This window comes from Rhinopithecus bieti, unplaced genomic scaffold, assembly GCF_001698545.2.
Source record: "Rhinopithecus bieti isolate Rb0 unplaced genomic scaffold, ASM169854v2 scaffold_47833, whole genome shotgun sequence".
Taxonomy (NCBI): Eukaryota; Metazoa; Chordata; class Mammalia; order Primates; family Cercopithecidae; genus Rhinopithecus; species Rhinopithecus bieti.
The window spans coordinates 36,691-61,726 of record NW_016819006.1 but is presented as its reverse complement, the minus strand read 5'-3'; positions in this window follow the sequence as shown (position 1 = coordinate 61,726).

Genomic DNA, 25,036 nt, shown 5'->3' with positions numbered 1-25,036 from the left:
GCCATGAGGCTATCCATGTGCAGCTTGGGTGAGGTGGGACAGGGGGAGTTCATTTATGTCTTTTGGCATAAGTCACATGTAAATATGTCAATTATGGGATTTGAGTCAACTGTCTGTGGACCGCTTGAGCCAGATGGCAACCCCGAAAGGCCAATGGCCTCTTTCCCTTTCTTCCTCCCACCTTCTGCTTCTCCTGAGGTCAGAACTTGAGTTGACCAGTGTCTGAAGTTGGCCAGTTCTTCCCCACCTGCCACAGGGAATTGTTGGCTATGCCCTTGTGGGTGACCTGAAGTCTGAGCTGGGTTTTTGCTGAGTTGAGAGTTTTGACAGCTGCGGATGTTGATGGTATTCTCTGTCCACAGAACGCGGGCCCAGTGTCTGAGGCCTCACAGTCCTCAAGCCCTCATGGATAGCCTTCTTTTTCACATGCATCTTTCTCCCTGCTTGTCCTCACCAACGGCGCACTCTTCTTTCTCACAGTAATAGCCAAGTTCTTCCCACCTTAAGCTCTCATCTGTGGGTCCTCTTCTTCCTGACCAGCATCTAATTCTCTACCCTCTTTTGGGGCAGCCAGGGGGCCCGTGCCTGCCACATGCCCTAGGCTGGCCACTCAGCCTCCAAGGACATTTCTTTGTCCTTTGCCCCAGTCTCTTACTATCCTCTGAAAGCCTCTTTTCAAAGCCCCACCCCATGCCAGCCTCCAGCTCTGGCTCCTCCCCACCCCCAACCCTGCCTCCCCTCCCAATCCCTGCTGCTGTCATTTTCCTGAGGGAAGAGTCCCAGGGAGCCTGGAGAGTCTCCTTCCACCCTTTCTTTCCCTCCACCCATCTTCCTGTCTTTCCACCACAGCCTCTCCTCTTACCTCATGACTCAGCTTCTATCTCAGGCCCTGCCGGTGATACATTCTTGAGGCCCCCACCCCCAAGTAGCCTGAACTCTGGACGCCCCCTCACCCCAAGTCAGCATGGGCCCTGCCTGGCCCCCACTCACAAAGCTCAGTCCTGTCAGCCCCTCCTCGTGGGGCGGCCCACAGCAGGCAGCTGCTGCCTGTAATTCATTGGTGGGGACCACATACCAGCCACCCCTTGAGCTGGAGTTCAAACGTGGACCTCCTAGCATGTGTTTCATCAGCTGAGGCCAAATCCACAGCCTTCTAGGAAATGGTTCTGGAGCCAGGGTCCTAAGGCAGGCCTGGCACGGCCCAGCAGCCAAGACATGGGGAGATGGGGAGGGGAGGAAGGGTGAGGAGAGGGATCTCTTTTCTCTCTCTCTCTCTCTCTCTCTCTCTCTCTCTCTCTCTCTCTCTGTGTGTGTGTGTGTGTGTGTGTAGCAGGGGGGATGAGTGGGGGACTGGTGGTGATGTGTGTGTTGTGTCACTGTGTTTGGAAACTGCTGAGTGAAACTGGGTCACTGGGATGCAAGAGTGCTGTGCAGTTGTTCCGTGTGTTGTATGGCACAGGGTTGGAATCATGGAGTGTGGTGCTGTGGGAGTGGTATGTATGTTATGTGTCATTATGGGTATGTGTGTGTGTGTCTGTGTGTATGTATGTGGTCTGGTGGGGTCTGGTGTTATATCACTGAGTTGGGGGTACTGTAGTGGGCATGTGTCACACGGCTGCAAGTGTGACTTGGCTGTGCTTGGAGACTTGGGTATCATGATGTTGGTGTGGGGTGGGGACATGCTGTGTGTCACTAGATGTATGGGTCTGTTGGGAGGCTGTGACCTGCGTGGTGCAAGGTTCATGAACCCCAGACTTAGTTCCCAGTCCTGACAGCTCAGAGCTGGGAGTTTGCAATTTCAGGTGAATCGGGGCCAAATTCTTGTATAAGTTGTCCCGCTTCCCACCCCACCCCCGCCCTGCAGGTCGGGTCACCCTCAGTTCCTGTGGTTTAATCCAAACCATTGACTGAAGTTCCCTGAATACTCTGCTTATGATGACCAGAGTAGGAGGAGGCAGAGGTGAAGCAATGGGAGGAGAAGGAGGCGGAGGAGGAGAGACGAAGAGAAGGAGGAGAAAGGAGGAGGAGGAAGGGACGGAACAGGAGGAGAGAGACAGAGTGAAGCATGGAGAACCAATTGCAGGGATTGCCCAAGCCCCAAAACACTAGTCTAGGCTCTGGAGATGCAGTAAGTGCAAGTGAGAACAGCACGCCTAAGGCCAAGTTCAGGGACCCAAGGGAGGACCAAGAGAGGGCCAACGGGGTGGATCTTGTTTGATGTGGGGAAGCAGGAAAGACCTTCTAAAGGAAGTGTTTGAGCTGATGTCTGAAGGTGTAATGTGTATGAAATCTTCCCTGGTTTCTGATTCCGGCACTTAGAAACATTTCCACTTGCTTCCTGGGCTACCCAGGCTTAAGCTGAGGGTGTTATGTTTGAATTATTCCTCTTCTACAGCATCCAATCAACTTGGCAGACCTCACAATGGCTCATGTATTTAATCGTTCACTCGACACATAGTCCTTGTGCCTGGACTCTGCTAGGCACTGTGCCAAGTACCTGAGAATCCATCCCTGAGCAAGCAGGACTAGGTTCCTGCTCTCATAGATCCTGCTTTCTTCCTCAGCACTGACTTCCCACTGCCGCTGTTCAGGGTCAGCCTCCTCCCAGTTCTCCCCACCTCTGGGCTCACCCCTTTAGCCCACCATCCTAACTGCAGCCCCAGGAGCTCTCAGAGCTGTGTCCATTCTGTGTTCACTCAACAGAAGCCATTGTGACCCTACTGTGTGCCTGTAGTCCCAGCTACTAGGGAGGCTGAGATGGGAGGATCGCTTGAGCTCGAGAGGTCGAGGCTGCAGTGAACCGTGATCATGCCACTGCACACCAGCCTGGGTGACAGAGTGAGACCTCGTGTCTAAAAAAATAAAAAAATAAAGTAAACAATAATATATTTGGTATGTGAGAAGGTGGCACATGCTTGAGAAAAATAAAAGAGAGATGTAACAAGGACTGGAGATGCTGGAGTGAGAGGCAAGATGCAGAAATACTTCAGATGGCCAGAGTAGGCCTCTTTGAGAAGGTGATATTTGAGCAAAGACTTTAAGGAGGTGAGAGAATTAGCTATGCAGATATCTGGGGAAAGGTCATTCAGGGAAGAGGGAGCAGCCGGTGTTTAAGGCTGTGAGGCAGGAACAGACCTGGCGTATCTCAACCCCAATGACAAGGGTTGAAGAACAGGCCACTGAGCACTTTGCAGGGGCACAGGAAGCCCTGAAATGTTACATGGAGCTCTTGCTGTCCAGGCCAAGCCTTTAGCCTCATCCCAACCTTGGACTCCATCCAGCAGCACATTATTACTATTGCACATTTATCACTAGAGTTTATGTGGCCCTTGCTAAGCCACTATCTTATATCCTCTTTCCACAACCCTGTACAGTAGAGATTTGCATCCTCATTTTACAACAATGACAATAATAACTGCCACTTGCATGGTGCTTACTATCATCCAAGAATTTATGTATTTATTCTAAGAACTTTGCTTACATCAAGTCATTTAATCCTCATGTCCATGCTGTGAGCTAGCATATGTTATCAACTCCATTATACAGGTGATGAAATTGAGGCACAAAGAGGTTAAATGACTTGTCCAAGGTCATGCAGTTGGTAAAGGCAGAGTTGGAATTCAAACGGAGGCATTCAGCCTCCAGGATACATGCCCTTAACTCCTATGTTATAGGAAAACCAAAGCTCAGAGACTGAATTAACTTGCCCAAGGTCACACAGAAAATCTGTGTTGAAGTTCATATTTACACTAACACACCTGACTCAGTCCAGCAATTCCTCCAATGTCCCCTGCACTTCCCCTAGCTTTCCACCCTAATACTCCAAGCTGCCACAGACTCTGAAGGTCAACTATTACCTTTGGGCTTAAACTTCATTTTCAAATATTTTTCACCTCATCTGCTCCCCAACCTGCATGTTTCCGAGCAGAAACTTGGAGGTTTCCCAACAGGCCATGCCCTGAATGGCAGAGACCAGGAAAGGGAGCTGAGTTGCCACCAAGTGGGTGGCATTTGCTGGAGGCATTTTTCCGTTCATAAGTGTCTTCTTCCCCCGAAGATGAAAGGAGAGATCCAAGGGAGGAGTGCTGTGGGCTGGGCTGGAACAATCCTTTCCAAGCCTCCCCAGAAGGGGCACACGTTTGTGCAGTGTTCACATGTGTGTGTGCCTGTGTTCACACGTGTGTCTGTATGAACAAGGGCTTTGGGGGACAAGGTGTGTAGGTGCTGAATTGTGCATCTATGGGTGTGTGCCAATTTATCCATGTCTCTGTGTGTGAGTAACTGTAGCTGGGTGAGAGTCCATGTGGGTGTGTGTCTGCCTGGGTGTGAGTATGATGAGGGGTGTGCATGTGTCTGTGTGTGGGGATGAGTGCAGGGGGCTCTGGAGCACAGGGCTAACCTCTGGGCCCTTCTGCTGACCTGACTGGCCTCAGCCTGCCCTACCCACCTTGGGCACACATGTTGGTCTACAGCCCACATCAGAGGTACCCTGACCCTCTGCTTCAACTTCAGCCTCCTTGTCACTCTCTATCTGGCTCACTGCCTCTCCCTCCAGGCCTCTGGGCCTTGCCCAGGGGAAGCAGAGAGCATTGGAAGGGAGGGACACACTAGCCCAGGATCCTGGGACCCCACATGAGAGTGTTCCTGGAGGCCTGGGTTTGGGCATAGGCTGTCACCATCAGAATGGGAAGAAGTATTAATGTTGAAGCAATTGGACACATGTCTATTCTCCCCCGTGGCACAGATGGGGACTGTGTCCATCAGGGTAGAGTCAGGAAAACAGAAATCACATTAAGTCTTTCAATACAGAGAATTTTATCCAGTGATTTTAATCCAGGCAGTGTAGACTCTGGACCCAGACAGCTTGGGCTCATGGCCTAGCTCTGCTATTTATTTGCTGTGTGGCTTGGGTAAGTCAATTAACTTCTCTGTGCCTCTGTGTCTTTATCTGGGAATAAGAGATGATAACAGTATGTAGCTCACAGGCTTGGAGTCAGGGTTAAATTAAACCAATGTAGGCAAAGGTGTTTAGGGCAGCGCCTGGCCACATAACAAGTGTTTGGTAAGTGTGGGTTATTCTTAGCAGTAGGACAGTGGCTGTGGAGTAAAGATGGAATTTCTGGGTTTCTAGGATTTATCCCACCTTAGGCAGGCACTTTCCTCTCTCTAAATCTCCACCTGCCTCAGCATCAGGAAATCCTTGCAGGGAGTGGGCATTGCCCACACAGATAGGATGGTGGCAGAAACATGCAGTGAACAGCGTCTTGCCACCAGCCTCTGAGCCAGGGCCCCTCACCGTCTTTTGCCCAGAGCACTGTTATTCCACTTCCATATGTGCCTGCACATCTGGATGCACCCCAGAGACTCAGCTCATTTCAGGTGTGGCCTCAAGCCTTTAATCCCAGCTCCTTGGAACATCCCTGCACACCTGCACAGCTGATAATTCACAAAGGACTCACCAGCCATTAGCTCATTTGGCAGGCATGAAAATCCTGGGAGACTGAGAGGTTTTAAACCATTTTCTCCCTCCCTACAGACAGAAGCTGGGTCTCAGAGAGGTTAAGCAACTTGCCCAGGGACACACAGCTAGTACAAGTCAAAGCCATGACATGAACTCACATCTGCCTGACTGTAGGCCCACATTCATAATCACACCAGCCATAGCCCCTGTGGGTCTATAGATATGCCTGCCTCCCCGAGAGGAATCCAAGTCCTCTGAGGCCTCTGCATCCCTTTGCCCAGCAGTGCCTAGCAGTGCTTGCCTCAGAGCTGAGTGCCCAGTGGAGTGCTCAGTGAACATCTGCAGAATTTGAGTGATGGTGAATTGGCAGCCCATATCTCAGCCTAGAGATATGTTTTGTTTAGCTTGCAGAATGTTTCCAGGAAGTTTAAGATTAGTCACCAGGATTGCAAAAGAGGGCAATTTTATATAAAAATCTGGATTTCCTGCTCTCAAAAATTCAGGAGCCCTGAGAATCTTAGGTTTGTGTTCCAATTTGGTGACAATCAAGTCCATTTGAGTAGCCAATGCTCCAGAAGATGGGGCACATGCTCACCACTTCACCACAACCCCCACCACTCCCTGTCGTCACCCTGGCTGCCGTTGCTCAATCTGCTTGTATCCTTGTTTCCTGTCACTAGTTGTTTCCTGCCATTCCCCGCTTGGCCTGAAGGGGCAGTTGGGCTGCTGCCTTCTGGGGCAGAGTGTGAACCCAAGGGAAGCCCTGGGGGCCAAGGCAGCTGTCTACCCACACAAGCTTTCCAATATTAGTTATTACTAGTATTCATTTACCCCTCTGCCCATCCTTCTGAGCCTTTTTCCCTCCACCCCATCCAGAGGAGGACATATGCCTGGGGCACAGTTTTGTTGCTCTTAAATAGAGCTTTGGGATGGTAGTGGAAAGGACAGTTCTCTGACCAGAGTGAAATCAGGGGAAGCTCCCAGGAAGAGGCTGCCTCTGAGTCTGGAAGAATTGGACCTGAAGGAAGGATAGAATTAGCAGCTAGAGCAACAAAGCAGGGAGGCAGCCATGTCTGGGTTGTGTACTGGGACCCTTGAATGGGCTAGAATGACTAGATCTAGGGTTGATGAAGGACAGCTGGGAAAAGTGGGGAAGGGAACAAACATTTGCTGACCCCTCATTTCCAGAGACTCCTAATCCCTGTCTGGCCCCCTGTGAGGGTATCATGTATAGGAGCTTGTTTAGTTCTCACAGCAATCCTGTGAATCCAAGGACCACTGAGTCAGTTGTTACAAATGAGTAAACTGGAGCTCAGAGGTTGGGGGACTTGCCCAAAGCCACATAGCTAGGAAGTAGAAGAGCTGGAATTCCCTACAGGCCTGCCTCCATGTTGGGAGAAAGAGGGCTGAGGAGTTATAGAAGGCTACGAGAAGAAGAGTGGCTGGGTCTGCCATGACTTCTGGATCACAGGCAGATGGCCCAGGGGACACGGAAGGGGAATCCTGGCCTCTGCCAAATCTGTTGTCTCCACCTCCTAAATAGCAATCCGTCCTACTGCTTTGCCTCTAATCCAGGCCTCCCTCACCTTTTCTGGACTATGCAGGAGTCTCCTAACTAATCTCCCTGCTTGCATTCTTCCTCACTTCCAATCCACCCTGCAGCCTCAGCCAGAGTGAACTTCTGAAAAGTTAGAGTTAACTGTGTCATCCACCGTCCTCTCAAGCTCACCCCCACTAGGTAGATAGGAACTCTCCATACAGCTCCCTTTGCCTGGAGGATTTGCTCTCCTGCCAACTCCCGCTGCCCGAACTATCCTTTCAGTACCTTCACCCCTTATGTCCCTAAGAACCCAGTCCAGGTGCTACTTCCTCCAGGAAGCTTTCTCTGACTTTTCTTCTTCTCCTGTGTGCCCCTCCTTGGGCCTCCCAGAGCCTCCTGGGCTCTCTTTCACTATGACCCTTTCCCCATGTAACCCAAAATAAAGCACCTTCCTTAGCTGTCTATCCTATGACACTGGAAGTTTCTCCAGGTCAGGGCTGAGGGGTAGTAGATCACAGTGGCTATGAGCATGAACTCTGGACTCAGACTGCCTGGCTTTGAATTCTGGTACTGCCATTTAGTAGATGTGTGCACCTACTAAAAGGGAAGTCCCTTTGCCACTCTAGGCCTCAGTTTCCTTCTGCTAAATGTGGATTATGAAAGCATCAATCTTCCAGAGGGCCTTTGTGAGAAAAAAGGAGAGTCCACATAAAACACTCGGAACAGCACCCGGCTTATAGTAAGTGCTTAATAAAGGCAGCTATTATGACTCACTTCTGTATCCCCAGGGCCCAACACAGAGTAGGTATTTGGTGGCAGAATTGGGGACCTGGAGCACCCTGGGTCAGGGGAAACTGGACTTCTTGGAGGAGGTCCTAGTTGGAAGATGAGCCCCTTGCTAACTGGTTAGGAAGAGGGTGAGGGCAGACATGGCCCCCAGGGAGCTATTACTGGAAGCACAGCAACTTCAGAGCTAATGGCTGTTGCATGTGGCGGCTCCTATCTGATCCAGTCACCAGCCTCCCCCATCAATGTGGTTCTAATAGTCAGCTGACACCTCATTAGCCTAAGTCCAGTACCAATTCTGCTGCCACGCAGTGAGTGAGCAAGCCGCTGGGGGGCCAGAGTCTCGTTAGGGCCTGGCCTTCACCAGGGCCAGAGGGCCCACAACATGATACCAGCTCAGGGCCCAGTCAATGTGTTTCCAATCAGCAATTAGTCTTTAATTAATGAGGCTGCAAAATGATTGCTTTCCCGTCTGAATGGTGGTATGGGCAGGGAGCCGGCAGGAATGGCCATCTGGGGAGTGTTAAGCTGGAGTTACAAGAGGAGACATAAAGGAACCAAACACCCCAATTTGGGCCCAAATCATGGCCCTGGGCAAGTTGCATGGCGTCCAGCCCAGTGGCAAATGAAAGCCAGACCTAGGTTCCTGGTGGCACCTGTTCTTGCCCAGGCTCCTGTGTCCCCAGTGGATTTGGGGATGGCTAAGAATATATCCTCTCAGGGTCTCAGTTTCCCCAGGTACAACTTGAGGGCTTTACTGGAGGGTCTCTAAGGACCCTCACAGCTCCAGTGCTGAAAGGCTTGTCCAAGTTACACAAGACTCAGGAGGAAAGCTGGCCTCATGGGAGGATGCTCCTCAACACCCCAACTGAGCCTCATCTGTAAAATGGTGATAATCATTTCTACCTCCTAGACTTGTTGAGGTGGAACAGAATTCCATAAATGATGAAGTGCTGTGCTTGGCAGCTACAGATTGGGGCTGGGAAGTCATGCCATCAGCCCCTGGGGGTTCCAGTGTCTCAGTGCCTCTGAACCTGGTTCTCACCCTCTACTCTCACCCACCAGAGGAGGGAGAGCTAATGAAGATGGAAGCCACCACATGTATTGAGCAGCTGCTGAGCGTGTATGTGTGCATTATCTCATTGAGCCTTCATTATAGCTATCTGAAGTAGGTATTGTTCTGATCATCCCCAGCTTACAGAAGAGGAACCTGGGCTACTGGGCAGTTAACTGAGTGGGAATCAAACCCAAGGAGGCCCAACTCTGGACCTCGTGCTCTTAATCATTATTTAAGGGGCAACTTCTCTTGGTTTGAGGAGGTTCCATCTTTGATAACAGTTTAGCATTCTCCCTTGACATCTACAACCACAGGTGAAGGACGTCAGCCCTGGCTGAGCCATTAGCAATAAACATATTCAGCCTTCTCATGGTGTGGATGGGAAGACTGAGATTGAGAGGTCCGGGAACATGCCCAAGAACGTACGGTATGTTGCTGGTGGTTCTGGGCTTGGGACCCAGGTTATCGACTCCCAGGTCCATTGGATTGGAGCAAAATCCCATCCACTTGGACTCCTCCCTCTCCCTCATCCCTGACATCCTATTGATTTCACCTCCTAAATGTGCCACTGATCCACTAGTCCCTCTCCAACCTATCTTTGTCAAGTAGGGTCAAGTCCTCCCCTGCTGCCTCCTGTACTGCTGGCTCACCCTCCTCAGTGGCTTCAGGATGAATCTTCCAAATGTCCACTTTTGACCCTATTGCACACTTGCTTAGAAGCCCTCAATGATTCCCTGTTGCTCACTGAATTAAGCACAAACTCCTTGGTCTGCCATCCAGGGCCTTCTACGTAAAGTTCAAATCTACTTTTCCGGCTTTAGCTCCATTTTTTTCTGCTTATAAATCTTATGTTTTAGATTTATAAGCCAAACTGGACTCATTGAAGATTGATTTCCTGCTCCACAGAGTTGTTGTGAGGATTACATTAGTTGCTGTATATAAGGCCCTTGGAACAGTGCCTGGCACAAAGTGAGTGCCATATCAGTGTTTGTTAAACAAATACAAAAAGAAATATGTGGACCTGCCTTATCTATGCTCACCCCCAGACTTCTTTCTGCTAATGGGGTTTCCTCTACCTGAATTTCATTTCCACCACTCTCTCTGCACGTCCAAATTCTACCCAGCCTTCAAGGTCTTTGACTACCCTATGTCACCTCCTCCAGGAAGGCTTTGTTGGTGTATACTGCCTTGGTCTCCCACTAGCACTCTCTTTGTCCTTTCTCGTGGCTGCCTTTTATTTCCAGAGTGTGTGCATTTGTTCTTGAGTAGCCTTTAAACTCCTTGAGGGTAAGCAGTGAGGAATAAGGTGAAGAACACAGGTATGGGCATCAGACTGACTAGAGGTTCAATCCGTGCCCTGCCACTTTCCAGCTGTGTGACTTTGGACAGGTGACCAAGTCTAGTTCTCAGTTTCCTTAGCAGTAAAATCATCCTTACTTGTCAGGGGATTGTAGAAGAGTTTGCCCTGAGAGGACATAGACTTTCTGGCACACAATGGGAGCTCTCACCTCCTACCTGTTTGTTCTAACGAACTAGAAAGCAGTCCTGGTGGTTATGAGTTGAGGCCTGGCCTACTTCTGACCTGAGAGATATTTCACAGGTGACTTGACTTGATCCTGTATCCTGAGACCCAAGTGACTGTATCCTTTCCCAGTCCTTCCCTGGCCCAGCCTTCAGCACATGCATAAGTGACCTAAGCTAATCAGAACAAGAGTCAAATGCTCTTGTGTTTCTTAAAATGAAATTTGCCATTTACTGAGAAAGGATGGCTACCCTAAGTCAGTGCCTTCTGGCAGTTTCCTTTCAGTCATCTTTAAGGAATCAGAAAGCAGAAACTCTGGGAATCCCCCATGGGTGCCAGCCAACTTGTCAACTCCCCATGGCTTTGCCTAGGCTGCTTCCTTGGTCAGGCTGTGCACCAGCTCTCCTCCCATTCCCTGCCTCACATAAAAGAGGTTTGAGAATTATCACCATGACTGGATCACCTTCTGAGGATTCCCGCAAGGGCAGACTTGGAGCAGTATAGGTTGTATAAGAAGGCAAGAGGCCTGGCTGTGTTTCTCACGCTACCAATAACTATTAGTGAATCTCCCTATGCTAGTGTATTCTCTTCTTTGAACTTCATATTTCTCATTTCTAAAATGACACAGTCTAAGCTCCCATTATTTCTCACCTGGATGACTGCACTAGCCCCTAACTGAACTGTCCGCTTCCACCTTTAGTACTTTTTTGTATTGTTACAACAGAATAGCGTAGACTGGGTAATTTCTAAAGAAAAGAAATTTATTTCTCATAATTCTGGAGACTGAGAAATCTAAGAGCATGGCATCAGCATCTGTCAAGGGCCTTTGTGTTGCATCATCCCATGGTGAAAGGCAGAAAGGCAAGAGGGCATGTGGGAGAGAAAGAGAGAAAGGGAACCGAACTTATCCTTTTATCAAGAACCCACTCCTGCAATAACGAACTCACTCCCACGATAATGGCATTAATCTATTCATGATGGCAGAGCCCTCATCATTTAATCACCTCTTAAAGGTTCACCTCTGCAACACTGTGTACCGAAGTGACAAATGTAAATTTCAACTTATGAGGTGCCGCAGGCGTGCGCGCAGTGGCTCATGGTCCGTGTGACTGCGCGAGCGTACTTGGAGGCTAAGTGGGAAGATACGCGGAGCCAGGAAGGTCAAGGCTGCAGTGAGTCATGATCACGTCCGACCTTGCACCTCTAGCCTGGGTGGACAGACGGTGAGACCTGGGGGGGGGGGGAACCCAAAAAACAAAAAAAAGAAGAAATGCTTTTGGAGGGGACATTCAAACCGCTGGCCCCAAAACTCATGCCCTTCTCACTGTTGTTTTTGTCAAGACGATCAATGAAAATTCAAAAGTAAAATACATTCGTTTTATCCCAATAGCCCCAAAAGTCTTAACCAATTCCAGGACCAACTTAAAAGTCCAAAGTTCAGAGTTTCAGCTAAATCAGACATAGATAAGACTCAAGACACAATTCGTCCTGAGGCAAATTACTCTCCAGCTGTGAGCCTGTGAAATTAACAAGTTACATGCTTCCAAAATATAATGGTGGCACAGGCATAGGATAGACATTCCCATTCCAAAAGGGAGAAATGGGCAAGAATAAAGGAAAAACAGGCCCCAAGTAAGTCCAAAACCCAGCAGGAAAAACAACATTAAGTCTTAAAGCTGGAGAATAATCTCCTTTGCCTCTAAGTCCCATATCTTAGACACACTGAGGCAGGGCTTCCAAGGCCTTAGACAGCTCTGCCCTCATGGCTATGCTGGTTTCAGTCCACCCAGAAGCTCTCACATGTTGGAGTCTCGTGCCTGCAGCTCTGCCAGGCTGGCATTGCACTTTGATAACTCTACAGTTCTGAGATAGTGGCAGTCCCACTCCCATGGCTCTGCTAGACCTAGTGGGGATTCTCTGCAGTGGCCTCACTCCCATGGTTCCACTAGGATTACCCTAGTGGAGGCCCTCTGTGGTGGCTCTGCCCCATGACAAGTCTCTGCTTGGGTCACAAGACTGTGACATCCTTTGAAATCTAGGTAGAGGAAGCTATGCTCTCACAGCTCTTGCATTCTGCATACCTGCAGAGTTAGCACCATGTGAATGTCACCAAGGTTTGCAGTTTGTAACTTTCAGAGCAGTGGGTTGAACCACACCTGGGCCCATTTGAATTATGGCTGGGCTGGCTAAGGAGTGCTGCATTGGAATTTGGGGAGCAGAGACTCAAGGCATTTCTGGGCAGTGAGCTGTGGAGGGTGGCCTGGGCCCATCCCCTAAAATAATTCTGCCCTCCTAAAGTTCTGAGCCTGTGATGAGAGAGGCAGGAATCTCCCTTGAGGATCTCTGAAGTGCCTAGGGAATAGTTCTATTATTTTGATGATCCCTTCTATCCTTATTCATCTTCTTAGTAAATGGTCACTTGGCCACACCCTTTGTTTGCTCTCCTGAACATGCTTTTTAATTCTTTACATGGCCAGGCTCAAAATATTCAAAATCTTTCTGTTCTTCCTTTCTTTTAATGATACCTTCTGTCTTTAAGCCACTTCTTTTCTCTCACATCTTAATACGTGCACTTAAAGATAGCCATGCAGCTCCTTCAATATTTTGCTTAGAAATTTCTTCCACAAGATACCCTCATTCATCCTTCTTAAGTTCTGTACTTTACATAAAACCAAGGGCATAGACAAAATTCAGCCATGACCTTTGCCACTTTATAACAAGGATGGTCTTTACTTCCATTTCCAATGGAATCTCATAAGATTGGCCTTTACTGTCCATATTTCCACAAGCATTCTGATCATGACCACTTAAGTAATCTCTAATAAGTTTTAGACTTTCCCTACAACTCTTCTCTTTTCTGAGCCCTCACCAGAATCACCTATAGTGCTTCATTTATGAAAATCTAGGTGTTTTCTAGCTTGCTTGCTCCTCTAAGTTCAAAAGCTGCTTTCCTATTTTCAGATATTTGTTATAGCAACAGCACCACATCTTTTTTTTTTTTTTTTTTTTTGAGACAGAGTGCTGCTCTGTCACCGAGGCTGGAATGCAGTGGCAGGATCTCGGCTCACTGCAGCCTCCGCCTCCCAGGTTCAAGCGATTCTCCTGCCTCAGCCTCCCGAGTAGCTGAGATTACAGGTGCTCGCCACCACACCTGGCTAATTTTGTATTTTAGTAGAGACAGGGTTTTGCCATGTTGGCCAGGCTGGTCTCGAACTCCTGACCTCAGGTGATCCACCCACCTCGGCCTCCCAAAGTAATGGGATTACAGGCATGAGCCACTGCGCCTGGCCAGCTCCACATCTTAATACTAATTTTCTGGCTTAGTTCCTTTTTGCTGATATAACACAATACCACAGACTAGATGATTTATAAAGAAAAGAAAATCATTTCTCACAGTTCTGGAGGCTTGAAAGTCCAAAAGAGTGGTACCAGCATCTAGTGAGGATCTTTGTGTCGCATCATCCCATGGTGGAAAATGGAAGGATAGTAAAGCATATACGAGAGCAAGAAAGAAATGGAGCCAAGCTTATCCTTTTATCAGGAGCCCACTCCTGCAGTAATGAACCTACTCCTATGTTAATGGTGTTAACCTATTCATGAGGGCAGAGCCCTGATCTAATCACCTCTTCATGGTCCCACCTCTCAACACTATTACAATGGCAATTAAAATTTGACACAAATTTTGGAGGGGACATTCAAGCCATAACATACCCTTTCCCTCTTTCCCTCTATAGTCCACTCTCAACACAGAAGCCAGTGAGATCCTGTTAAACCATACACCACATCATTTCATGCCTCTGCTCAAAATCATCTCTTGGCTTCTCATCAACCATAGTGAATGCCAAAGGCCTCACAATGATCTAGAAGACACTACATCATGAGTTTCCAAAATTGGCTGCACATTGGAACCATCTAGGGAGTTTTAAAAAATACTGGTGTCTGGGGCTCAAGCCCAGAGGTTCTGGTTTAATTGGTCTGGGATGCAGCCTGGGTGTGGAGAGTTTAAAAAGCTCCCCAGGTGAGTCTAGGTATAGCCAAGGCTGAGAACCACTGTCCACATGATCTGTCTCTATCATCACTCCTACCTCTCTGACTTCATCTCCTACTATCTCACTCCCCTTCACATTCCCTCTGCTCTAGCCACTTTTCTTGCTATTCTTCAAACAGTCCAGGCTAATGAGGTGTCAGCACACTCCTACTTGAGTGCATTTGCACTTACTGCTCCTACTGTATTGGATGCTTTTTCTCTAGCCACCTGTGTTTATACCTCCCTCATTTCATTCAGATTCCTGCTTACATGTCACCTTCTCAGAGAAGCCTTCCCTCATCACCCCAGATAAAATAGTACCTCCCATCACTTCCATTACTTTCTGACCATCAATTATTTTGCTTCTTTTTCCTTATAGCACTCATAATTACCAGGCATATTGTTTGTTTATTCCTTAATTTGATTATTTGTCTCTCTCCTTTCACTAAGATGTCAACTCCAGGAGTGAATCTCCAGCATTTACAGCAGTGCTTAGCACATAGTAGATGTTTAATAAAGGTTTACTGGATAAATAAATAAAAGTAGTAAAAGAAAAAAAAAAAAAGAAGAAGCTTAAGAATCAGGCCCATATGGATTGGAATTCCCAGCTTGACTCTTTCTAGCTCTATAACCTTGGGCCCTTTATTAAACCTTTCTGATCCTCAGTTTCTTCAGCTGTTAAATGGGCCTAGAGATGCCCATTTCATAGGGTTATTGTTTAGACTGATTGTTCAGGACCAGTTGATAGATTGTTCTAGTGGTGGCAGGGCAGTCCACCTACACCCTAGTTCTTCCTTAACGATTTTTAAAGCATTTCACTTTGAAATAATTATGAATTAATAAGAAACTGCAAAAATAGGACAGAGAGATGTAAGCAAAAACGGCAGAGTAAGCACCTATGAAAGTTCCCTCCCTCCATTAAAATAACCAAAATGCTAATAAAAATGATCAGGATCAACTTTTTCAAGACTTTGAAAATTAACCAAAGGTTTTTAGCAATCCAGGGGCTGTTTATTCAAGAAAAGAGGCTGAATCTTGATAAGAATTGTGAGCTTATGGCATTTTAACTTGACTTATCCCCATCCACCCTCCCCAGATCCACAGTAGCCTTGAAAATAAACAGCCTTACATCACAGTGTACACCAGCAGACTGGCAACTATTGGAGAAGGAAGAACAGGATTAGAGTCCTTGTCATTCCCAGAGAATTGTCATTACATGCTTGTCTTATGGTTCTCATGATGACACCACTTGCAAGGCTTGTCTTGGTCTTCATTGCTTTTGCTAAAAGTAATCAGTGGCAATTGTTTAACATCATGGCTGCCTAAGGTGGTGGGTGCTATTAGAGCAAACAATAGACCAATCAAAAAGCTTAAAAGGAAAACCTGGTGAATGAGGTATCCACAGAGGGCCTGGAAAAACCCTGATGTATTTCTGGAAATCTAGAGGGCCACACAGTGCTGTGCATATGCTCCTGAAAACTGATAAGGCTCTGAGTTCTCCTCTCTGGTTGACTTTGAGGCTCTGCACAAGCAGGAATGCTAAGGTGGAGTTGTAAGTTTTCTGGCTAAGGGTTGAATGTGTGCCCTCAACATGCACACAGAGCCCTTTGGCAAAGACTGGGAGACTTGTGAGTTACAGACATTTAAGAAAATCTCTGTCCAACCATTAGCTGACACTAAGCTATACAAGCAGAAATTTCAATGGCCATACAGAACAAAGAATACAGATTTTATAGAATTGATTCAGAAAACTCACTAAACAAGGAAATAGTGGCAATAACAACAACCCCTGGTGAAAGAGGAGAGTCTGCTTTTCATAGCTGCAATATCATGTTATTTAAAATATTCAGTTTTCAACAAAAGTTATGAACACAAAAAGAAACAAAAAAGTACAGTCTATAAAGTCCAGGTATTGGACTTTACTAGACAAATACTTTTATCTTATACATTTATAATATGTTCAAAGAACTGAGGGAAACCAAATCTAAATAATTAGAGGAATATGTAAAACAATGTCTCACCAAATAAGGGGTATAAAAATAGATTATATAAAAGAAACAAATAGAAATTCTGGAGTTGAAAAGTACAGTAAGTGAAATGAAAGATTCACTGGAAGGAATCAATGACAGATTTGAGCAGGTAGAATAAACAAACTTGAAGACAACCTTAATTAAGATTATCTAGTTTGAAAAACAGAATGATAAACGAATGAAGAAAAATGAACAGAGCCTCAAAGACCTGTGTAAAACCAGTAAACATACCAACTGCTCATGATGGGAGTCCCAGAAAGATAGGTGAGAGAGAAAGGGGTAGAAAGAATATTTGGAGAAATAATGGCTGAAAACTTCCCAAATTTGGTGAGAAACAATAATCTACACATCTAAGAAACTCAGTAAACTCTAAGTAGAAAAATTCAAAGAGGTCCAAGCCTACACACATTGTAAGCAAACAGTCAAAAGCCAAAGCCAAAGACAGGATTTTGAAAGCAGCAAGAGAAAAGTGGCTCATTGTGTAAAAGGAATCCTTGATAAGATTAAAAGTTGATATCTCATTAAAAGCACTGGAGATCAGAAAAGACTGGGATGATACATTCACAGTGTTAAAAGAAAATGGCTTTCAAACAAAAAATTCNCATTCACAGTGTTAAAAGAAAATGGCTTTCAAACAAAAAATTCTATATGCAGAACTATCCCTCAAAAAATGAAGGACAAAGTAAAATGTTCCAAGATAGACAAAAACTGAGAAAATCCATCATTATCAGACTTGTCCTATAAAAAATATTAAAGAAAGTAATTCAGGTGTAAATGAAAGGACAATAGACAATAACTTGAACCCACATGGATAAAGAGCAGTGTTTTGTTTGCAATGTTTTCCCCATCTGATTTTAATAAAATTAAAATCTGTGTGATGGGCATGCAATGTATAAGGATATAATCTATATGATAATAAAGTATAAGGGAGGGAATAAGGCTGTGTAGGAGAGAAGTTTTTGTATACTGTTGAAATTAAGTTTGTATTAATCTGAACTAGATTATTATAAGCAAAGATGTTAATTATAATCCCCAAGGCAATGAATAAGAAAATAACTTTAAAAAGTAACAAAAAAATGATGAGATTAAAATTTTCTGGTACAGCCCCTAAAATAAGTATACCAGAAAATGTCTATTTAACCCAAAACAGGGAGTAATGGAGGAATAGAGAAAAAACACGTAAAACATATAGAAAACAAATGACAAAATAGCAAATATAAATCCTACCATGTCAGTAATTATATTAAAATTATATTACATCTCCTATTTAAAAGGAGAGATTGGCAAAATGGATTAAAACATGATCAGTTTATGTGCTATATACAAGTAATACACTTTCGATTCAGACAGATACAGATAGGTTGAAAGTAAAAGGATGGAGAAAAATACCACGCATATGGTAACTAAAAGAGAGCTAGAATGGTTATACAAATATAAGACAAAATATACTCGAAAACTTGTTCTATAGATAAATAGGAATATTTTATTTTATTTATTTTTAATTTTTGAGACAGGGTTTTACTCCTGTTGCCCAGGCTGGAGTGTAGTCGCACAATCTTGGCTCACTATAACCTCAGCCTCCTGGGTTCAAGCAATTCTCCTGCCTCAGCCTCCCAAGTAGCTATGACTTCGGGTGTATGCCACCACACCTAGCTAATTTTGTATTTTCTGTAGAGATGGGGTTTTGCCATGTTGCCAAGGCTGATCTTGAACTCCTGGGCTCAAGTGATCTGCCTGCCTTGGCCTCCCAAAGTGCTGGGATTACAGACATGAGCCACCATGCCCAACCTCGGAATATTTTATGATAAAATTATTGATCCATCAAGAAGATATAGCAATTATAAACATATGCATCTAAATATATGAATCAAAACTGTCAGAATTGAAGGAGAAAACAGATAATAATAGTTGAAGATTTCAATACCTTACTTTTCCTAATGGATAGAAAAAGACAGAAAGNAGGGTTTTACTCCTGTTGCCCAGGCTGGAGTGTAGTCGCACAATCTTGGCTCACTATAACCTCAGCCTCCTGGGTTCAAGCAATTCTCCTGCCTCAGCCTCCCAAGTAGCTATGACTTCGGGTGTATGCCACCACACCTAGCTAATTTTTGTATTTTTCTGTAGAGATGGGGTTTTGCCATGTTGCCAAGGCTGATCTTGAACTCCTGGGCTCAAGTGATCTGCCTGCCTTGGCCTCCCAAAGTGCTGGGATTACAGACATGAGCCACCATGCCCAACCTCGGAATATTTTATGATAAAATTATTGATCCATCAAGAAGATATAGCAATTATAAACATATGCATCTAAATATATGAATCAAAAACTGTCAGAATTGAAGGAGAAAAACAGATAATAATAGTTGAAGATTTCAATACCTTACTTTTCATAATGGATAGAAAAAGACAGAAAGTCAGCATCTAAATAGAAGACTTAAATGACATAAATCAGCTAGACCTAGCAAACAATTTTAGCAAGGTTGTAGCAAAGAAGATCAATACAAAAATTTTTATCTCTACACACTTGCAGTGACAATCCAAAAACAGAATTAAGAAAGCAGTTCTCCAGGAGGCAGAGCTTACAGTGAGCCGAGATAGCTCCATTGTACTCCAGTCTGGGTGAAAGAGCGAGACTCTGTCTCAAAAAAAAAAAAAAAAAAAAAAAAAAAAAAAAAAAAAAAAAAATATAAAGAATAGTATCAAAAAAGAGTAAAATACTTAGGAATCTACAAAATATTGCAAGACTGAATACTATAAAACACCAAATGAAAAATTAAGCAATATCTAAATAAATGGAAAGACATCCCATGTTCCTGGATAAGAAGACAATACTGTTAAGATGGCAATGATCACCAAATTGATATACAGATTCAACATAATCACTATCAAAATCCTAGCTACCAATTTTTATTTTTTGCAGATATTGACAAGTTGGTCCTAAAATTCAAACGGAAACAGAAAGAAACAAGAATAGCCAGAACAATCTGGGAGGGAAAAAATGTTGATTATTTGAAACTTTCCAATGTCAAAACTTGCTACAAAGCTACAGTAAATCAAGATTTGTGCTACTGGCATAAAGATAGACATACAGATGAATCAAATAGAATTCAGAGTCTAGAAATAGACCCATACATATATGTTCAATTGATTTTCAACAAAGGTGACAAGACCGTTCAATGGCGAATGAATAATCTTTTCAACAAATGGTTCTGGCACAAATGGATAGCCACATGCAAAAGAATTTGGATCTCTACCTCACACCATATACAAAATTAAGTCAAAATGGATCAAAGACTAAATTTAAGAGCTAAAACTATAAAACTCTTAGCAGAAAACATAGATGTAAAACTTCTTGACCTTGGATTAGATGATAGTTTCTTAGACAAGACACCTAAAGGACAAGCAACAAAAGGAAAAGCAGGTAATTGTATTTTTTCCAAATAAAAAGTTCTGTGCTTCAAATAATACTATTAGGAAAGTGAAAAGACAATTCACATTACATATCATATACTTTATAAAGGCCTACCATCCAGAATATATAAAAACTTTTAAAAGTCAACAATAGAAAGACCACAGGTTTTAAATGGGCAAAGGATTTGAACACACACACATACTGTACACACACACACACACACACACACATGCACACACTTCTCCAAAGAAGATGTAGACAAAGCTGATAAGCATATGGAAAGATGCCCAACATCATTTGTCATTACTGAAATACAACTCAAAACAACAAGATATCAATTCACACCCACTAAGATGGTTATAATAAAAATGTCAGATAATAATAAATGTTGGCAGGGATACAGAGAAATTCAAACCATCATACTTTGCTGGTGGAAATGTAAAATGGTGCAGAGTTTTTGGGAAATGGCCTGGTCATTCCTCAAAATGTGCAAAATAGGAAAATTCATAGAGACAGAAAGTAAATTAGCAATTGCCAGGGGCTGAGGGTTTGGAGAAAAAGAGGAATGACTGCTAACAGGTACTGAATTGCCTTTTGAGGTGATGAGAATGTTCCAGAATTAAATAGTGATGATATTTGTGTACAACATTATAAACATACTAAAAAAATACTGAATTGTACAATTTAAAGATAATTTCATAGTATAGACATCATTTCTCAATAGAAATTACATAAGAAAAAAGAGTACAGGGAGGTTCCATTTATCCTTTAGTCAGTGTTCCCCAGTGGTTATATCTTACTTAATTATAGTACAATATCAAATCCAGGAATTTGACATTGATATAATGTGTACACACAGTTCTATGTCATATTATCACAAGTAGGTTTGTGTAACCACCACCACAATCAAGACAGAGAACACCACAAATATCTCCCCTATGCTACCTCCTTATAGTCATATTCATCCCCCTTCACTCCACCATCCCTAACCCCTGGCAATCACTAATCTATTCCTCAATGCTACAATTTTGTTATTTTGGGAATGTTAGATAAATGGAATCATAGAGCATGTGAACTTTGAGATTGGCTTTTATTACTGAGCATAATTCTCTAGAGATTCATCCATGCATGTATCAAGATTTTGTTTTTTTTTTTTTCGTTGATGGGCAGTATTCCATGGTATGGATGTACCAGTTTGTTTAATCACTCACCTGCTTAGGGTCATTTTGGTTACTTTCTGTTTTGGGCTATTACAAATAATGCTGCTATGAACAATTATGTACAGGTTTTTGTCTGAACAACTTTTCATTTCTCTAGGATAAATGACCAGCAGTGTAATTGATGGGTTCTATGGTAGGTGTATGTTTAGTTTTATAAGAAACCACTATACCATTTTCTTGAGTGGCTATAACATTATATATTCCCATACCATCAATATATGAGATTTAGTTTATCTTCACTCTCACCAGCATTTTGTATTGTTACTAATTTTAATTTTAGCCATTCTAATAGGTGTGGAGCGATATCTCATTGTGTTCTTCATTTGTGGTTCCTTAACGGCTACTAACGTTGAACATCTTTTCATGTGCTTATTTGCCATCTGTATCTCTTCAGTGCAATGTTTCTTCATGTCTTTTGCCTATTTTCTAATTGAATTTTTTTTTAGTTTCACTATTGAGTTTTGAGACTTCTTCATATATTCTCGATATGAGTCCTTTGTCATATATATGGCTTGCAAATATTTTCTCTCCCAATGGAACTTGTTCTTTAATCCTCTTTACAGGGATTTTGTTGAGCAAAATATTTTAATTTTGATGAAGTTCAATTTATCCATGTTTTCTATAATGGATTGTGCTTTTGATGTTGTTTCTAAGAACTCTTAAGCCCAAGTTATTGTAGATTTTTTCCTATGTTTTCTGTTATTTATTTCATTTCATTTTTATTTATTTATTTATTTTGAGACAGGGTCTCCTTCTGTCACCCAGGCTGGAGTGCAGTGACGCTAGTTTGACCCACTGCAACCTTGACCTCCTGGGCTCAAGCGATTCTCCCACCTCTGCCTCCCAAGTAGCTAAGACTACAGATGCACACCACCACACCCAGCTAATTTTTGTACATTTTTGTAGAGACAGGGTTTCACCTTGTTGCCCAGGCTGGTCTTAAACTTCCAGGCTCAAATGATCCTCCTACCTTGGCCTCCCAAAGTGTGAGCCACAGCGCCTGGCCCTGTTTTCTTTTAAAAGTTGTACAGTTTTACATTTTACGTTTAAGTCTATGGTTCATTTTGAGTTACTTTTTGTGTGAGGTGTGAGGTTTAGGTCAAGGTTTATCTTTTTTTGCCTATGAATGTTCAGTTGCTTCAACACCATTTGTTGAAAAGGTAATCTTTCCTCCACTGAAATGCTTTTGCATCTTCATCAAAAATCAGTTGGGCATATTTGTGGGTCTATTTCTGGGTTCTCTATTCTGTTTCATTGATGTATGTGTCTATTTCTCCACCAACACCACATGTTTCTGGTTACTATACTTGTATAATAAATCTTGAGGTCAGGTGGAGTGATTCTTCTAAATTGTTACAGCTATTGTAATTCCTTGGGCTTTCCATATGAAATTTAAGACAATATTTTTATATTTGCAAAAAACCTTTCTGGTATTTTGATAGAAATTGCATTGAATCTAATTTCAATGTGGTAAGAATTGACATCTTTACTATGTTGAGTCTTAGAATCTATGAACACTGTGCCTCTCCATTTATCTAGATCTTTGATTTTTTTCAACAGCATCTTGTAACTATCAGCATACAAATCTTGTACACATTTTGTTAGATTTATATCTAAGTATTTAATTTTTGAGTGATTTGTAGTGGTACTGTATTTTTAGTTTTTATGTCCATGTATTCATGATTAGTGCTTAGAAATACAATTGATTTTTGTAAGTTGATCTTGTATCTTAAGACCTCGCCAAAGTCATTCATTAGTTCTAGAAAGTTGTGTTTTGTTTGCTTTTAGATTTGTTGGCAATTTTCTATGTCAACCATTGTATCAATTGTGCAGGCTACAAGTTTCAGTACTATGTTGAATAAGAGGGATGAGAGTGTGTACATCCATGCTTTGTTTTCTATCATAGGGAGAAAGTAGTTTGTCTCTCATCAAGTATGATTTTAGCCATAGGTTTTTGGTAGATGCTCTTTATCAAGTTGAGAACATTCCTCTATTTTTAGTTATCTGAGAGTTTTAAAATCTCGAATGGATACCAAATTCTGTCAAATGCTTTTGATGATTCATTGATGTGACAATGTGATTTTTATTGTTTTGCCTGCTAATATGGAGAATCACATTGATTGATTTTCAAATATTGAACCAGCCTTGCATGGCTGGAATAAACTCCACTTTCTTAAGGTCCGTAACTCTTTTTCAATACTGCCAAATTCAATTTGTTAATATTTGCTCACAGATTTTGCTTCCACATTCATAAGGATTATTGATTTGTAGTTTTCTTTTTTTGTATGGTCTTTGGTTTTGACATTTGGGTAATACTGGCTTCATAAAATGAGTTAGGAAGTACTTTCTCCTCTTCTATTTTCAGGAAGAGATTGTACAGAATTGGTGTTAATTTTTCTTAAATGCTTGATAGAATTCTCCAGTGATATCATTTCAGCCTGGAGATTTCTTTTGGGGTAAGTTTCTAATCACAAATTCAATGCATTTAATAGTTATAAGGCTAATCAAGTGATCTCTTTCATATTGAGTCAGTAGTGGTAGTTTGTGCTTTTCTAGGAATTTGCCCATTTCATCTAAGTTGTCAGATGTATGAGTTTAAAGTCGTTCACAGTATTCCCTTTTCATACCTTTGATAGGTTCATGATTTGTAGTGATATCCTTCATTTAATTCCTGATACGGGGTAATTTGTGTCTTCTCTCTTTTTTATCATCAATCTTGTGAAAGTTTAATCAATTTTATTGACCTTTTCAGAGAACCAACTTTTGGTTCCATTGGTTTTCTCTATTGATTTGTCTATTTTCAATTTCATTGTTATCTTCTTATGTTTTAATAGATATTAATTTTTGAGAGCAATTTTAGGTTCATAGCATAATTCAGAGGAAAGTACAGAGATTTCCTATGTATCTTCTGTCCCGACACATGCATAGCCTACCCCATTATCAACATCTCCTACCAGAGTGGCCCGTAGGTTTGGGCAAATCCATAATGCATGTATTCACCATTATACTAACATACAGAGCAATTTTACTGCCCTAAATATTTTCTTTGCTTTGCCTATTCAACTCTCCCTCCCCACTACCTCCTGCCAACCACTGATCTTTTTACTGTATCCATAGTTTTTCCTTTTCCAGAATGCCATATAGTTGAAATCACATAGTATGTGCCCTTTCCAGAGTGACTTCTTTCACTTAGCCATATGCATTAAAGTTTTCTCCATGTCTCTTCCTGGCTTTATGGCTCATTTCTTTTTAGCATTGAATAATATTGCATTGTCTAGAAGTACCACTGTTTATTTATTTATTCACCTTCTGAAGAATATATTGGTTGCTTCCAAGTTTTGGCCTTTATGAATAAAGCTGCTATAAAGATCCATGTACAGGTTTTCCTGTAAACATAAATTTTCAACTTCTCTGGGTAAATACCAAGGAGTGCAGTTGCTGAATTGTTCAGTTAGTGTACGTTTAGTTTTGTAAGAAACCACGACTAAACTGTCTTCCAAGTGGCCGCACTGTTTTGCATTCCCATCAACAATGAAGTAGAGTTCCTGTTGCTCTTCAACATCATCAGCATTAGTGTTGTCAGTGTTCTAGATTTTGGCCATTCTAATAGGTGTGTAGTGATATCTCATTGTGGTTTTAATTTGCATTTCCCTGTTGATATATGATGTAGAGCATCTTTTATCATGCTTATTTGCCACCTGTATGTCTTTTTTGATGAAGTATCTGTTCAGACATTTGGCCTATATTTTCAGTAAGGTTGTTTGCTTATTTTCGAGTTTAAGAGTTCTTTGTATATATTGCATAACAGTCCTTTATCAGAGATGCCTAATGCAAATATTTTTTCACAGTTGGTGGCTTGTCTTTTCATTCTCTTGACAGTGTCTTTCACAGAGCAGAAATTTTAAATTTTTTTTGACTTTTAATGCTTTCTTCCAGTTTTACTTTCACAAAGAAAATATTGCCTTCTTCTTTTTTCTTTCTTTT